Below are 18,533 nucleotides of genomic sequence, written 5' to 3'. Positions count from 1 at the left end.
GGCGGAGGTTTCAGTGAGCTGAGATCGTACCACTGCACTCCAGCCTGGCAACAGAGCAAGACTCCGTCTCAAAAAAAAAAAAAAGACTTTGGTTAGCAGAATTGTTTTATTTCCTCAACAACACCATTGTCCACATAAGGTAGAAAAGCCAATCTATGGTATGTGCAAGTCAGCTAACATCCAGTGAATGCAGAGCTTGGGAAAAAGAAATGCTGGTCTTGTTTTATCCTGGAATCTTATTGCTCCAAAATTCTGCTAAATTATTCTACTGCCCAAAGTCTAATTACAAAAATTATTACATTTTATTTATTTCTATGCACAAATTGGAGTTTTGTCTTTTGAAATCAAAGACTTCACACTAATTTTCTAGTTAAATAGGTACTGTGCCCTCCTATATGAAAAGCACCATGCTAGGTGTTGAGGTTTGAATTTACAAAGACAAATAAAACTTAGAATTATCCATGAAGAATTTGAAGCCAGATATAAAAAGAAGAAAACTCTAAAATTGAGTATGAAAACATCCAAAGTTCAGGAATATAAGAATTGCTATTGAAACAGAGAAAAATTATATAAATATAATTTCCTGAGGGTTTCCTGAGCCAGGGAATTATGTGCCATTCTTCTTGTTCTTCACTTTCTAAACCCAATCTTTTTAACAGGTTTTGTCCATTCTATGTCTTCAACCCTTTGGACTTTTCTTTATTTCATTTTCTTTCCTTTTTTAGCATGTGTATTGTGTATATTTTGCATATAAGTAATTGTAATTGTATTGTACTATTCTTAAATAGTATTTAAGAGCATGACCTCAAGAATCAGATCCCTAGTGCACAAATCACACGTCTACCACTTAGATGTTTTATTTGGGGTGAGTCATTTAAACGTTCTGCTTTTTGGTTTCCACATTGGTTAAATACGGCTGAAAACAATACTTACTTCAAAAAGTTAGATCTAAATAAGGTGCATTATTTCAGCATCCAGCAAAATAGCTGGTATACAGTAAGAGCTCAATTAATGTTACTTGTTTTGTGTTATTGCCACAGTTTGTTACTTGTTGTTTCATATTCTCAGATTCCAACCTCATTCATCCATCACCGATCATCTGGACTTATTTTAATAAAATATACATACGATCATTTCATTTACCTACCTATGGCTCATCAGGAACTCCCATTTGCCTTCAAGATGAACTCTTTTTTTTTTGAGAGCATGATAGGCCTTTTATCATCAGTACAGTGTTATAAATCAGGAAATCACAATATATAGCATACATTACTGTTCTTTTATGTGCTTATTTTGCAAAATCAAGCTCTACTATTGAAATTTGGTAATATATGTATTAACATTATATAACTCTGTGTGGAGGGAGAATATGGCATATTGGAAAAATAAAGTCTGCACTGAAAATGTGGTGTCCTGGATTGGTATTCTTGGCATACAACTGACTGCCTAGGACACTTTAAGCTTCTTAATTTATCTGATTACTGTTTTCCTCAGTTGACCTTCAAGTGAAAATGGCTTAAGTTCCTTCCAGCTTTAGAATCCCCAAATCCTAATATTACTAGATGTTAGGGGTTGTATTGTGTCACTTTCAAAATTTATATGTTGAAGTCCTAACCTCCAGTACCTCAGAATGTGACTATATTTGAAGGTAGGGCCTTTTAAGAGGTGATTAAGGCCAGGTGCCGTGGCTCACGCTTGTAAACCCAGCACTTCAGGAGGCTGAGGCGGGTGGATCACTTGAGTCCAGGAGTTCGAGATCAACCTGGCCAAGGTGGTGAAACTCTGTCTCTACTTAAAATACCAAAATTTGCCAGCTGTGGTGGCAGGTGCCTGTATTCCCAGCTATTTGGGAGGCTGAGGCAGGAGAATTGCTTGAATCCATGAGGTGGAAGTTGCAGTGAGTCAGGATGGCATCACTGCATTCCAGCCTGGGCAATGAGTGAGACTCCAACTTTAAAAAAAAAAAAAAAAAAAAAGGTGATTAAGTTAAAATGAGACCATTAAGATGCAGCCTAATGCAATTTTACTGGTATGCTTCTGAGAAAAGAACATTTGGACACACAGGACACCAGTGAGATACATACACATACAAAAATACCATGTAAAGACACAGCAAAAATGCAGTCATCTGAAAGCCAAGCAGTGGGTCCTCAGAACAAATCAAACTTGGTGACACTTTGATCTTGGATGTCTAGCCTTTAGAACTGGGAAGATTATTCTGGTTGGCTCAATCTAATTACAGGCATGCCTTGGAAGTATTGGATACCTCGGAAGTATTGGGGGTTGGGCTCCAGACCACTGTAATAAAATGAACAATGGAAGTAACACATACATTTTGGTTTTCCAGTGCATAAAATGTATGTTTGCACTATACTGAAGTCTATGAAATGTGCAATAGCATTATGTTTAAAAATGTACATACCTTAATTTAAAAATATTTTATTTCTAAAATGTGCTAACAATTACCTGACGCAGAGACACAAAGTGAGCCCATGCTGTTGGAAAAATAGTACTGATACACTTGTTCCATGCAGAGTTCCCACAAACTTTCAATCTTAAAAAAAATGCAGTATCTGTGAAGTTCAATAAAGCAAACAGCAATAAAACCGTACATGAGACCGAAAAGCAGAGAATCTGTCCTGGTGAGGTCAGAGAGATAATACAAGAAGGAGGAAGAAAAGAAAGGAGACACAGAAGGGAACGAGAAGGAGAAAGAGAAGAAAGGAGATTTGAAGAATGAGAGGTCTCGACGACTTGTTTACTGACTTTGAAGATGAAGGAAAGTAGCCATGAACCAAGGGACATAAGCAGCCTCTGGAAGTCAGAAACAGTCCTCAGCTGATGGTGAGCAAGGACAAACTGATCTCAGACCTGCAACCACAAGAAACTCAATTTTGCCACCAACCCACTAAGGAGAAATGAATTCTTCCCTAGTTACCCCAGAAAGGGATGCGGCCTTACCTACACCTTGGTTTTAGTCTGATGAGAACTATGTCAAACTTCTGACTTACAGAACTGTAAGGAAATAAACTTGCATTGACTTAAGCTGCTGAATTTGTGGTAAATTTGTTACAACAGCAATAGAAAACCCATCAAATGCTCTACTTAATCCAAAATCTTCAGAACAGGGATGCAGTAGATTTATTGCATGGGCATATCCTGAAAGCTACGAGCTTCCTTTAGTTTTTGCGTTTTCAAATACAAACCTCAACTGGCATCTTTTACAAACTACTCCATGCGCTTGTCATATAGCCTGCACGAGTAGGCTATAATTCACCATTATCTTGTTGACAAGGGCTATGATTTGTTTCACACATCATTGTTCATTAAAATAATGTGTACCTGTGCCTTAGTTCCCTCCCACTTCAAAGCCCGACTGCTAACAAATTTATGGTCAATTAATTTTAGTGGATGAAGAGCCACTAAATTTAGTGGATAAAAACTTACAGGTTTTCCACTTTTGTAATTAGTTTATTTTATGAAATTTAGTGCCTATAAACAAATTACAATACAGTGTTCTTAAGACTGTCTTTTCCAAAATTTTCTTATAACAGTATTTAGCCTTATGTGAAGAAGGCATTTAATTATGTTTAAAGATTAAAATTATGTTTCTTTAAAAGTTACTTATTTTAAAACCATGATTACTTTCTTTTCTCTATAGTATTCAATTTTAAATACAAAGTACCCATGTTATATGTTGAATTGAATTCTTTCTGCTTTCCATTGTTTTCCAAGTATATTTCAATATTGAAGAGGAAAAACTTTCTGAAAGTTATGTAAAAAATATTTTTTTCTAGAAAAATCTCTGTGCTGCTTATTTACTATTATCCAGAAATATTGATCATAATTTTATTTGATAAAAGATTATATATTGATCCATGTTAGCAGGTGGTCAGTGTGAACCCACACATTTCCATGCTGAAAATTTTGCAGTTGAAATGCAATTTTTACAACACTGTTTAACAGTGTTCTCCAAAGGAATTTTAACTACCTAGACAGCTGGAGGGTGACAAACGTAGCTAAAAATAGACCAAAAAGATTTCTTGGTTGCAGAGGGGTCAATTACATTGTCTAAACCAGATAATTCAACAAGAAGAAATTATTCTAAATGTATGTTTCACAACCATACAGGAGCTGCTTGAAAGTGGGAAGAAATCAAATAAATGAGATCTAGGTACAAAGGGCTTTACATTCTATGCGTTTATGAAGGAGTATAGAAGCAATGGATTACGTTTCAAGGAAATGCCTTGGGGAAATAAAAAAAAAAAGGGCAGGCAAAAAAAGACTAGAGAGGAAGTATTCACTATAGTTTCAATAAAAGGTATGACATCCTGAGATATCAGCATATCAAAAAAGTAGGAAGAATTTTCATTTAAAAGTAAAATCGCCAAGTTTTAAAACCTTACTTGAAATGAACAGCAGAAATTTGCAACTAAAAGGAAAAGTGCCTCAGAATAAACCATTACATCTAGCCCATGATCATCTGTCCTCAGAAAGTTTCTACTTATAAAGTACACAAAACTTTTAGAATAAAGAAAAAACGTGGTTTTTTTTTTTTTTTTGGAATTTCTTCATGCTTATGAATCCTTTAAAATACAATATGTCCAATAAAAACTCAATTTTTTTTTTCGTAGACAGTAACCCTGATTTCTTCTATCTTTTTTCCTCCTTGTTTTTTGGGGGATAAAAACACAATGTTTATCCACAGAGATCTCAATAGCTTTTTAGTTGTAAAATATTTCTCCAAAATACATAAATGTGAACAATATAATGTGTTTATGGATACGTACATATCAAATCATATTCTATCAACAATACAACAGTGTCTGACGTATGTGTGTGTGTACTTGTGCTAGACAGAACAAATTACTATTTACTATTTACTACTATCACAAGACAGTAATTACTGTTAAATACACAGTTACTCTGATGTGAGGTAATGGCATAAAGTCCTTTGAACTAGGGCCTGTTTGGGCTCTGTGGAACATGCAGAATTTTTTTTCTCCTTACATTTATTCTACGAATCATCATATAAACTTCAAGAATTTTGACTAAAATATTAAATCATTCCATAAAAGAATATATTTTTCTACTTTACAGTTTCATTAAATTTATATCTTTTAGTTACAGAAATATTGTGCATTTCTTTAGACTCTAAAGCCCCACTGCCTGAAGTAACATATCAGTTCCACTACTTTCTTTAGGTTATTTTATTATAATTAATTTTTTAATGTACTATTGTTTCATGTTATAATTGCTGCATAACAAAACTATTAATTCTCAAATGTTAAGTTTCTCGGCCGGGCTCGGTGGCTCACACTTGTAATCCCAACACTTTGGGAGGCCAAGGCGGGCGGATCACGAGGTCAGGAGATCGAGACCACCCTGGCTAACACGGTGAAACCCCGTCTCTACTAAAAATACAAAAAATTAGCCGGGAGTGGTGGCCGCGCCTGTAGTCCCAGCTACTCGGGAGGCTGAGGCAGGAGAATGGCGGGAACCCGGGAGGCGGAACTTGCAGTGAGCCGAGATTGCACCACTGCACTCCAGCCTGGGCGACAGAGCCAGACTCCGTCTCCAAAAAAAAAAAAGTTGTATGTGTCTCATCACAATGAGATATAGAACAAAACTTCAAATAGCTGACTCTTTTGTCGCACTCCACTTGAACTTTCAGTATCTTTTACTAATGCTGAAAATAAAATATGTGAAATGTCTGAAAACAGGCCAGTGAAAGAAATATTAAAGCGCAAGCATGGAGTTATGCGTGTCAGTCAATTCTTAGTGTTGTTTATGGTGAAGCAAGGGAACTTCATCCTAGAAGCGCAACAGCAGATTTTTAAAAACTACGCAGAATTTTAAGGTTAGTTTTGAAAGATATAAACAGCATCTTCAAAAGTAGTTATTTTAAAAACTAAACTCTTATTTTGCATTTAATGAACAATGATAAAGTCAGGAAATTTACATAAAAATAATTAATGTGCCTAACGGAATATTCACAGATTGTAGGGATAATGTATCAAAATTAAACATCATAAATATAGTTAACTTTTACTGAGCTCTTACTCTATTTCAGATCTTTTTAAAGCTGTCTTACAGATATTAACATACTTAAACTTCATACAAAAATGAATAACCCCGATTTTCAGAAGACAAAATAAGTTACACATTGTTCAAATTGCCTATAATTAGAAGATTAGTAAAATAGGCATGCAGTTTTCAAACCCAGAGCCTTCACTCTTAATTAAGAAATAATACAAGAAGTAGTAATTGCATATTGTACTATCAATGATGATAAGAGGTTACTGATGTTAGAATTAGTGAATAAGTTTTCTCTTTAACCTTTTCTATGCATACATTTCTCATTTACTGTGATAAAGAGGACAGTTACTCTTGCCTAGATTTTCCTTGCCCTTCTTTTCTATAGAAATAAAATACCCCTGAAGATGCCTATCCTTTCTGAAAATGTATAGTATTATAGTAAAAATACTTGCTATTGCTTTCTGATAGACATGTGGAAAATATCTTCAGACATCTCTAAGCATAACGAAAAAACAATTTATTAGTATATTTGTACTTCATGGAAAAACTTTAACAAGGATTACTTATTTATGCATAAATGACTTACTGAACTGAGATTTCTACCATATCCAAGGAAATAATTTGTTCAACATTAAAGTGCTGATTCACACTGTTTTCAAAATTTTTCTGACAAAGTAAATCTAAACAGAGAGTGAAACTGGCCTTCCTAATGGCCATGAACATCTTGCAATGGAGCTTAGTACAAAATAGCAACACCCTGTAAGTACCCCCACTTAATAAGACATCTTCTTAATAAGTATGAAATATTCATGTGCCTGCAATATATTTTAAAATAAGTTAGAGTTAACAGTAAATTATTTCAAATTGCCACTTTGGGCTGTCCCTTCTATTGAAGTGTATAGGCCCTCTACACCATTTTATCACACCCTATACCATTACCCTTTCTGAATATGAATCTATTCACATTTGAGAAGAGTGAACTTAGAATAAAAGATTGAAGACATGTCTTTCAGATTTGGAGAACAGAATAGCAACAACAACAACAGATGGAAGAGATTAGTAATGACTTGCCAGCAAAATCAGCAGTCAAGGTTATTGAACTTTGCTTTAGTTTGAATGTCCTCTCCAAAAGTCATATCGAAATTTAATGGCCATTGTGACACTATTTAGATGTGAGACTTTTAAGAAGTGATTAGATCATGAGAGGTCAGCCCTCATGAATGGATTAATGACATTATCACAGATTAGCCATTATGGGAGTGAATTTCTGATAAAAAAACATGAGTCCAGCCCTCCTCTCTCTTGTTTCCTCTCACACATGCTCTCTCACCATGTAATGCTTTCCAAAATATTATGATGTAGCAGCAAGGCCCTCATCAGATATACCTCCTTCATCTTGAACTTTCCAGCCTTGAGAACTGCATGTCAAGAAATCTCTTTTCTTTATAAATTGCCCAGTCTGTGGTATTCTGTTATTGCAGTAGAAAATAAACTAAGACAAGCATCTACACAGGTGGCTCCAAATAAGGAATATTAAATTTTATTTAGTATGTTACATAGCCTTTGAGATATAATCGAGTTACAGTAATGTTAAGCCATTTAAAATGCATAGGTGGTGAGTTCAAAAGATGTACACATTTATGCAATCACAATTACATTTACAACATGAAATATTTCATTCTTATCTTTTCTCTGTATTCTGTTTGAATTTTTTCACTCTGCAAAATGATTTTGACATTCATCTGTTACATTGCTTGTCTCTCCACGTTGTCAGCGTAGAGAGATGGGGTCTCTCTATGTACGTTGCCTAGGCTAGTCTCAAATTCCTGGGCTCAAGTGATCCTCCTGTCTCAACCTCCTAAAGTGCTAGGATTACAGGTGTGAGCCACCATGCCTGGCCTTATGATTTTTTAATTGTCTGTATATTTCAATTATATTTAGTTTATTGATGGTTTTCATTATTTCAACTATGTATTTACTGATTTTCTCTCAGCTGAGTCTATGTACTTCTGATAGAGAGATGTTAAAACTTCTGATGATAATAGTGGATTCATCTATTTGTCCTTACAGTTTTATCAATTTTTACCTCATAATTTGATGCTCTGTTGTTAAGTAGATACATAGTAAAGATTGTTAAATCTTCTTGGAATATTGACCACATTGTTCTTATTTAATGCCCTTCTTTATCCCTGATAAATTTTCTTGCTCCAAAGTGTGCCCTCTATGAAATTAATATACTTGCTTTTACTTTATTTTGATTAGTGTTAGCATGGTATATTATTTTCTGTTCCTTTACTTTGAATCTATACTTGTCTTTATATTTAAAGAGAGTTTCTTCTAGACCCCTTCATTTCACCATATACAAAAATCGACTCAAGATGGATTAAAGACTTAAATGTAAGACCTAAAACTATAAAAATCCTAGAAGAAAACCTAGGAAATACCATTCTGGACATAGGCCTTTGCAAATAATTCATGATGAAGTTTCCAAAGGCAATTGCAACAACAACAACAACAACAAAACAGGCAAGTGGAAACTAAAGCTGAAGAGTGAAAGAAACTATCAACAGATTAAACAGATGACCTACAGAATGGGAGAAAACCTTCTCAAACTATGCATCTGACAAAGGTGTAATGTCAAGGATCTATAAGGAACTTAAGTCTATGAGTAAAAATAACCACATGAATAAATGGGCCAAGGAAATGGACACCTCTCAAGACACACAGTTAACAAGAATATGAAAAAATGTTTAACATCATTGGTCATTAGAGAAATCCAAATCAAACTACAATGAAATACCATCTCATACCAATCAGAATGACTATTAATTAAAAGTCAAAAAATAACAGATTTTGGCAACATTTTGGAGAAAAGGGAACACTTATACTCTGCTGTTGGGAATGTAAATTAATTTAGGCACTATGGAAAGCAGTCTGGAGTTTTCTCAAAGAACTACCATTTAACCCAGAAATCCAATTACTGGGTATATACCCAAAGGAATATAAATCATTCTACCAAAAATACACATGCACATGTATGTTCATTGTAGCACTATTCATACTAGAAAACATGTAGAATCAACCTAGGTATCCATCACAGTGGACTTGACAAAGAAAATGTAGTACATATACATCATGGAATACTATGAAGCCATACAAAAGAAAAAATAATGTTCTTTGCAGCAATATGGATGCAGCTGGAGGCCATTATCCTAAATGAATTAATGCAGAAACAGAAAACCAAATGCCCCATATTCTCACTTGTAAGTGGTAGCTAAACATTGAGTAAACATGGACACAAACTGGAACCTAATGGATACCAGGGTTTACTTGAAGGTGGAGAAAGGGAGAAAGGTGAGGGTTAAAAAACTATGCTCACTACCTGGGTGACAAAATAATTCATACACCAAACCCTGACACTCAATTTACCCATGTAACAAACCTGCACATGTAACCCCTGAATCTAAAATAAAAGTTGCAAAAGAAAAATATAAATAAATAAAGTGGGTTTCTTGTAGATGATACATAGTTGGGCATCTTCTTTTATTCACTGTGACAGTATTGATCTTTAATTGGTGTATTTAAACCATTGACATTTAAAGTGATTATTGTTATCATTACATTGATATCTACCATATTTGTTACTAATTTCTACTTGTTGTTCATGCTCTTTGTTTCTATTTTCGTCTTCTACATTATTTCTGTGTTTTGGGTTTTAATTCGGCATTATTTAAGATTCCATTTTTCTCTAATTTCTTTAACATATCAATTATACACAAACTCACGTACATACACGAATATATATATACCTTATTTAGTGATTGCCCTAGAATTTACACTGCATATTTACAACTAATTTATATTAACTTCTAAGTAACAGTATACTACTTTGCAGATAATGCAAGTACCTCATGATAACATATTTCTAATTCCTTCATCTTTTCTATCATCATTGGTCATTTAATTTATACATAAGTATACATGATCATACATAAATATAGATATGCACACGAGTACACATAATTGAAAACATTTTGCTACTATTTTGAACAAATTGTTATCTGTTGGATCAATTAAATATGATAAAACTTGTATCTTACCTTCACTTATTCATTATTTGACCCTCTTCCTTTCTGTATGTAGATCAAAGTTTTTAATCTGTACCCTTCTCTCTCTGAAGAACTTTTTTCAATTTTATTGGGATATAACTGATGAAATAAAAATTGTGTAAGTTTAAGGTATACAACCTGATGTTTTGACATACATATACATTGTGAAATGATCACCATAATCAAGCTAATTAACATCCATTATTTCACACAGATGCCATTTGTATGTGTGTATATGTGTGTGGTATAAGAGCTACTCGATTAAAAATTTTCTAATATACAATAGAGTGCATTCACTGTGGTCAGCATATTGTATATGAGGTCAACAGAATTCGTTCATCTTATAACTGAAAGTTTCTACCTTTTGACAAACACCTACCCATTTCTTCACTGCTACCCCCTCAGTCCTTTGTAACCACTATTCTACTCTCTGCTTTGATGAGTTTGACTATTTTAGAGTCCACATGTAAGTGATATCATGCAATATTTGTCTTTCTGTGTATGTCTTATTTTATTTAGCATAATGTCTTCCTCCATGTTATTCTATGTTGTCATAAATGTTAGGATTTCCTTCTTTATTAAGGGTGAATTTCCCTGACAACACTTTTCATCTTTTTTATAATTGTCATTTTAAGAGTTGTAAGCTGATAACCCCTTACGGTTTTGATTTCTATTTATCTGATGATGAGTGATGCTAAGCACCTTTTCATATATCTGTTGGCCATTTGTATGTCATCTTTTGAGAAATTCAAGAGTGCCAAGAATACACAAATAGAAAAACAATAGTCTTTGCAATAAACAATGCTGAAAAAACTGAATATTCACAAGCAGAAAAATAATATTAGATGCTTATTTCACAACATATACAAAAATCAATTCAAAATTATTTTGCAAACTATATATATGATAAGGAGTTAATATCCGAAATGTATAAAAATCCCATGTAACACAATAGCAAATAAGCAAATAAATAACTTGAATAAATCAGGGGCAAGAAACATTGAAACCTCTTCTATATCTTGCAAGGCAGAGCTTACTTGCAAAAAATTTCCTCAATTTTTGTTTGTCTGAGAATATCTTTATTTCTCTTTCACTTTTGAAAGATGCTTTTACAGGATACAAAATTGGTGATAATTTTTTTCTCTGAATGCTTTAAAGATTTCATGCCATTCTCTGCTTCTATGGTTTCCGAGGAGAAAATGAATGTAATTTTTACTTTTCCTCCACTATAGATGAAGTGCTGTTTCCCTTTGTCTGCTTTCAAAATTTTCTTCATCTTCTAAAGTTTGAATATGATATGCCTAAGTGTCAATTTCTTAGCACTTATTCTGCTTGGTGTTCTCAGAACTTCCTAGAACTGTGCTTTGGTGGCTGATGCTAATTTGAAAACATTCACAGTCATTACTGCTTCAGATATTGTTTCACTTTCTTTCTCTTTTATCTTCCTCTGGTATTCTCAATATGCATATATCACATAATCTGTAACAGTTGCTCCACAGTTAGTGGATATTCTGTTCTGCTTTTTATTTTTTTCTTTTTATTCAGTCTGTTTTTCCTTCTTGCTTTTCAGTTTTGGAAGTTTCTATTGTCATGTTCGCAAACTCAAAGATTATTTCTTAGCTGTGTCCAGTTTATTCATGGACACAACTGAAGAAAGTATTATTCATTTCTATTATAGTGTTTATTTTCTCTAATATTTCTTTTTTATCCATTCTTAAAATTTTATCTTTCTGTTTAAATTACCTGTCTATCCTTGAATGTTGTCTACTTCTTCCATTGGCACCCTCATCATTATTTTACATTCCTAGCATGATAATTCCAACATCTCTGCCATATATGACTCCAATTCTTATACTTTTTTAGTCTCTTTAAACTGGTTTTTAAATGGTTGGTTTTTGCCTTTCAGTATGCCTTGTAATTAGCTACTAAAATCTGGACATGATATACAGAATGAATGAAATTCCAGCAAATAAGCCTTTAGTGGTATGATAGTAAGGTTAGGAGTTAAAGAGGGCAAGAATTATATAGTTCTATGGTTAAGTCTCAGTATTGGTGAGCCTGTGTTCCTGGACTACAAACTATATTAGTGACTCTCAGTGTTTCCCCCCACCCCTCCCTTAGGTGGGACTGGATGGCTAGAGAAGACTAAGATTGGGAATTTCCCTTCCCCCATCTAGAAGGCTAGAGCTAATTGGAGGTTGGTATCCCCTTTTCCAGGTAGAGTAGACTCTGATAAAATCCCATCAGGTTAGGCTATAGTAAAATAGTTTCTACTGAGGACAGTCATTGTTAAAAAGAACAGAATGCTCTGCCTTATGTTAAAATGATTTCTTTTCTTGTTATCCTACTAAAAGCATGAAGATATTATTTTTTTCCTAATATTTATTGTGAGGAGCTGGAATAGCTACTAAAAGTAAAACTCACAAAAGGATGGGGCCTCCCATGACTCTGTCCTGTGCTTTTTACTGTCAGACTTGTCCAATCTTAGCCTTCAGCAATCCGTTCATTACAATTTAGGTTTTCTTACCTGGGCTTCTGCAGAGATTTCTGAAATTTGGAAGACAGTAGTTTGTTTTGTGATACCAACTTCTCTGACAGGTCCAAGAAGAATTTTTCATTTTTGAGTTTTGTTAAGCTTTTTACTTGTTGTTAAGACATGGTAGTTGACTTCTAAGGTGCTTATATGACAGATTGTTTGACATGATTTTTAAGGTAATAGGAAGTTGATCATTAGCATATGACATAAATAGAATCAATTTTTAGCAGATATTAATAATTTTATCTGAATATTTGCCAAAAAATTTATATTCTCAGATAAAACATCTCACATATAATCAATGAGAACAATGCTATTATAAAAACTTTTAAAAACAAAATTATCAAATTTATGCATTTTTCAATCATTTACATATTTTATATATATACACATCCATATATACACGTTATATATAATAAATATATAAATATATAAACACTATATATCTTGTATATATACTATAAATGCTACATAAAATATATATAAAATTATAGTTTTTGTATTGTATATGATATTAAATATCTCATATTAAAATAAATAGAAAATAATATTTTCATTTTTATGTGAAAATCTTATTTGCAGTTTACCAAATTGCAATTTAACATTATAAAATATTAATTATGGCTAAGAGTTGGAAGAGTAATTATATCAACCATTTTGTTTTTTTATATATATACAAATACACACAAACACATACATATACTGAGGGTTCAAATATTATTCAGAGTTAGCTTCAACAATGCAAATTTTCCTCCAAGAGTTTCATATCTTAATTTGCAAAAATGAAAAGAAAGTGTGGTTATGTTATTATAAAAGATATAGGTTCTAGCTTCAGAGTGCTATACCTTGAAAGGTATTTGAATAAAACCTTGGGCATATTTCTTAATTTTCAAAAATTATATCTCTTCGATTGTAAAATGAGAATAAGTACCTACATCCTACAGTTCTAGATGATGGGGGTGTGTACAAATGTGCATAAAGCACTTAACAACAGTGCCTAGTGCACAGCAGGCAGGCATTAAATGACAGCTATTACTAGATATTAACTGGACATGTGTTCTCATAAGTTCATATGGCCTGCTTCCTATGTTGACACTGGTAGTGATAAGGTAAAGGAAAAACAAAGTATATGGGAAATTAAACTGCCCCTAAAAATAAAGAAATACTATGAAGCAAAAAATAATAGGCAAACTTCTCCAAGTATCAAAGTTTTATATATTGTTCATATTTACTTGCTTTTTTTTTATAGGGTTAAATTTTTGAGTATTTGAGAAAAAAAGTATAAAAGATGTCTTTCTGAAGCAAAAAAAGTAGTCTATTAAAAAAAATGACCCATCCACTTTTTTTTTCCCCTCCAGAAATGCTGGGATTACTGGCATTCTCTTTAGTCTTCCTTTTTTTTTTTTTTTTTTTTGTTGTTGTTGAAATAAACATGCTCTTCATATTTCCATAAGCCATGTCTCACATATTATAAAAGGGCATGCTAAATATAATTAAAAGTAGAGGCAGAAGCATTACCAGCAAAAGAGTGGGTAGCACTAAAGCACAATACTAATGTTCACAGTGAAATGTCATTGAGTCATCAAGGTTTGTGCCATATGGGTCTGCGGCTTAACTCATCCCCAAAGACTGTATTGATTTGCAATTACAACATATCTTGGGGTTAAAGAAAAAAATGTAAAAATTTTAGTTAATCAATTAGGATCACATTTTACCATGCTGAAAGTTATTTAATAAAAGATGATAGGAGCAGGGACCCACATCCAGGAACAGAGCCCTTTGGTCCTCCTTCAGAATGAATGGAGACCAGAAATCAGACATTTATGACCAAGAAAAGCAGAATTTCATTCAGCACTCCTCCCAGATCTTTAGAGTGTTGACTGAGGATGAGATGGGACACCCAGAGACAGGAGATGCTATTGCCCGGCTCAAGGAGGTCCTGGAGTACAATGCCAGTGGGGGCAAGTATCACGGGGTTTGACGGTGCTAGTAGCATTCAGGGAGCTGATGGAACCAAGGGAACAAGATGCTGATAATCTCCAGTGGGCCCTGACTGTGGGATGGTGTGTGGAACGGCTGCAAGCTTTCTTGCTGGTGGCAGATAACATCATAGATTCATCTCTTACCTGTCGGGGACAGATCTGCTGGTATCAGAAGCCGGGCATAGATTTGGATGCCGTCAGTGATGCTATCCTTCTGGAAGTGTGTACCTACAGCCTGCTGAAGCACTATTGCCAGGAGCAGCCCTGTTACCTGAACCTGATTGAGCTCTTTCTGCAGAGTTCCTATCAGACTGGATTGGGCAGCCCCTGGACCTCATCACAGCCCCCCAGGGCATTGTCGATCTTGGCTGATTCACTGAAAAGAGGTATAAATCTATTAACAAGTACAAGACAGCTTTCTACTCCTTCTACCTTCCTGTAACTGCAGCCATGTACATGGCAGGAATTGGTGTGAGAAGGAGCACGCCAATACCAAGAAAGTCCTGCTGGAGATGGCAGAGTTCTTTCAGATTCAGGATGATTACCTTGACCTCTCTGGGGACCCCAGTGGGACCAGCAAAGTTGGCACTGACATCCAAATGCAGCCGGCTGGTGGTTCAGTGTCTGCAGCGGGCCACTCTGGAACAGAACCAGATCCTGAAGGAAAATTACAGGCAGAAGGAGGCCGGGAAGGTGACCCGGGTGAAGGCACCGTATGAGGAACTAGATCTGCCTGCAGTGTTCTCGCAGTACGAGGAAGACAGTTACAGTCACATTATGGGTCTCATTGAACAGTATGCAGCGCCTTTGCCCCCAGCCATCTTTCTGGGGCTTGCGCCAAAATCCACAAGCGGAAAAAGTGACCTGGAGACTGCAAGGGTATGAGGGGAGATTCTCAAAAAATATATGATTGTGTAAAAATAATTGATGATAAATGAGTGAATGAGAAGAAATGTTATATAATAGTCACTATATGAAATACAAAAATAAAAGATCAAATATTTCTATTTGGAATAGTCGTTCTTACCTTAAAATTACTGATAATAGAACTTTTTTTTTTTTTTTTTTTTTTTTTTTTTGAGACGGAGTCTCGCTCTGTTGCCCGGGCCGGAGTGCAGTGGCGCGATCTAGGCTCACTGCAAGCTCCGCCTCCCGGGTTTACGCCATTCTCCTGCCTCAGCCTCCTAAGTAGCTGGGACTACAGGCGCCGCCACCACGTCCAGCTAATTTTTTGTATTTTTAGTAGAGACGGGGTTTCACCGTGTTAGCCAGGATAGTCTCGATCTCCTGACCTCGTGATCTGCCAACCTCAGCCCCCCAAAGTGCTGGGATTACAGGCGTGAGCCACCGCGCCCAGCCAATAATATAACTTTAGAGAGGGGTTCATGAAGTAGCTAACAGTGTGGCTTAGTTCAATTTTATCATGCCATAGGGTTTAATTGATTATAGATTTTGACTTCACAGTGATTTTCTTTACTCCCAGCAAATGCCCTAAGATTGGATCTTCCCACAAGTTTCCTTACTGGTATGTTAAGAATGATGAAAGAAAATCTAAATCAGCCTTCGAAAGAAAAATATTAAAATCTTAACTCGCCTTTTATGGTGTTTCAATTATGGTTTCTCTCTAAGTATATTTGTATGTGTTTATTGTTTCAAAATATTATATTGGCATTTCTAACTACCAAATATATTCAGACACATTTCAGAAAGAATCAGGCTGAGACCAGCTCAGTCGTGGAGACCCTAACCCAGCAGCCTTAAAGGAATTAAAGACACACACACAGAAATATAGAGTATGGAGTGGGAAATCAGGGGGCTGACAGCCTTCAGAGCTGAGAGCCATGAACAGAGTTTTATCCACATATTTATTGAAAGATAGAAATAGCTTGATGGGTTACAGGTAGGCATTTGCTTAAACTGGTCATGATCTCATCACTTTGTAGCCAATGACTGGCTGAAACTCAGCTGCTTGTGATTGGCTGAAACTCACCTGCTTGTAATTGGCTGAAACCTGCCTATCTGTTACTAAAAAAAGTATTCTTCTAAGTTAGGTTTCAGTTGTTTACATAGGAACTCAAGTAGGGAGACAGTCTCAGGAAAATGACCGTCTGCTTATTTAATTTAGCAATGGAGAAATTAAACAAACAGAGACAAAATATTATTGAACATGCAGTAGAAAATCTTACTGCTAGTTGTTCTGAGGCATGTGAAAACAAACCAAATTAATAACCCCTCAAACATTTTACAGTGTAAATGGGAACTATATTCATGAAAAGAGAAAAACTATTTTACATCCATATCCTCAGGGAATGAACAGTCCTAGCACATGTTAGTTGTTTGAAAAAATAATTTCAGAATAAAAATGCATGAATGGTTGGATTAAGAAAGAGATATAAATGTGTATAACACATATCTGCTTTAAAACACTGTAGCAATTTATTAGTGCTGATTGTTGGAAGAGGTTTGGGGCCGAAGTATCACAGGACCACCAACTACCCTGACATAATGAAACTGTCCAATTAACAGATATGTCAGAAATAATACTCTTTTGGTAGTACCGGCATTGAGCAGAAAATGTAGATATTTGTTTCCTAGCTAGGAAACGCTGAAAATAGTCACTGACAGTAAAGTCGATATTTATGGCAAACTAAGATGTAATTGAAAGGAGGGGCCAGCTGGGCTTCCTGGGCCGAGTACGGGCTCAGAAAGCGGTGAAACTCACTCATTTCCTGCATCAGAGCTTACTTCGGTGCTGGATGAATAACACTGAAGATATACGCTTAAAATATTGCTAACATCAGAATTTGTGCATGTGTTTTCTTCCCCAAGAAAGCTATAAACAGCGAAAATTTTGCTGTAAGCTTCCCCTCGTCCTCTCTCCCTCCCCTCTCCCCTAAAACTAAAAGGAATGTTAAAAGCCCGTTTTTCTGTGAGCTGCGGACCTCATCTATGCTCCGAATTCCAATTCCTTGGAAACATCCTTTGTAAAGTCCTGTAAAATGCTGTCCCCTTTGCCATGCTCCTGCAAGGCCATAAAATAGACGAAACCTAAGTTACAATTACGGTTTTCCTCAAAATCTAAGACATGTCACAAAATAATTTGCTGCCTTTGTTTCTCGCTCTGGGAACATCTTCCCTCTGCACGTATTTCCCGCTTTAAAGAGTTTAAAAGGTGATCGAAAAATCGAACACTGTCTACCCGCTTGGGACCCCTTCCACGCTGTGGAAGCTTTGTACCGTCACTCTGCTCAATAAAGCCCACAGTTTTTTGTTTTGTTTTGTTTTCTCTCCATCCGTGTCCCTCTCACTCGCTGCGGGCTGCCGCCACAACAAATTCTCTGGCGTGGCTAAGGCAAGGACCTTTGGCCTTACATAATGAGTATGGGTTTAGACAAACCATAGGTAGCAAATGATAGTGAAGAGAGAAATGTGTTTAGCAGAAAGTGAGATGATTAAAAATGAGAGGTTTAACAAGATTGGTTCCTTCTGCGACCATGAATATTTTCACACCATTCAAATTTCTGCTTAATGCCAGACAAATGCTATAGAAACTTTAAAAAAAAAAAAAAAAAAAAAAGGCAGTGGGGATTAAGGAAAGGATTGAGGGCAGGGGTGAATGTCTTCTTGGAGAAATTTGTATTTTAGGTATACATTTAGAAATATGTAAGTTACAAGGTAGTTAGTGGGACTTTGACAAGAGCTTTCTAGAATGAAATAAATGGAAGGAAGTTTCTAGTTGTATGGTCAGGAAAGTAGACTTAATTTGATGCAAATAAAATGTGGGGCATAGGAAAGAAAGTAATTTCCTTATAAATATTTTAAATCATTTTGCATATATAGAAATGACATGGCTCATCAAAGCATTTA

General features: G+C 35.1%; 1 pseudogene; it reads left to right on the top strand.

The window, feature by feature from the left end:
* The first annotated feature begins 14,461 nt into the window (after positions 1-14,461).
* LOC126950975 (farnesyl pyrophosphate synthase-like) lies at positions 14,462-15,551 on the top strand (annotated as a pseudogene).
* The last annotated feature ends 2,982 nt before the right edge of the window (positions 15,552-18,533 follow it).

The sequence above is a fragment of the Macaca thibetana genome, chromosome 3 (genome assembly GCF_024542745.1).
Source record: "Macaca thibetana thibetana isolate TM-01 chromosome 3, ASM2454274v1, whole genome shotgun sequence".
Lineage (NCBI taxonomy): Eukaryota > Metazoa > Chordata > Mammalia > Primates > Cercopithecidae > Macaca > Macaca thibetana.
This window is presented reverse-complemented; position numbering and strand designations above follow the sequence as displayed.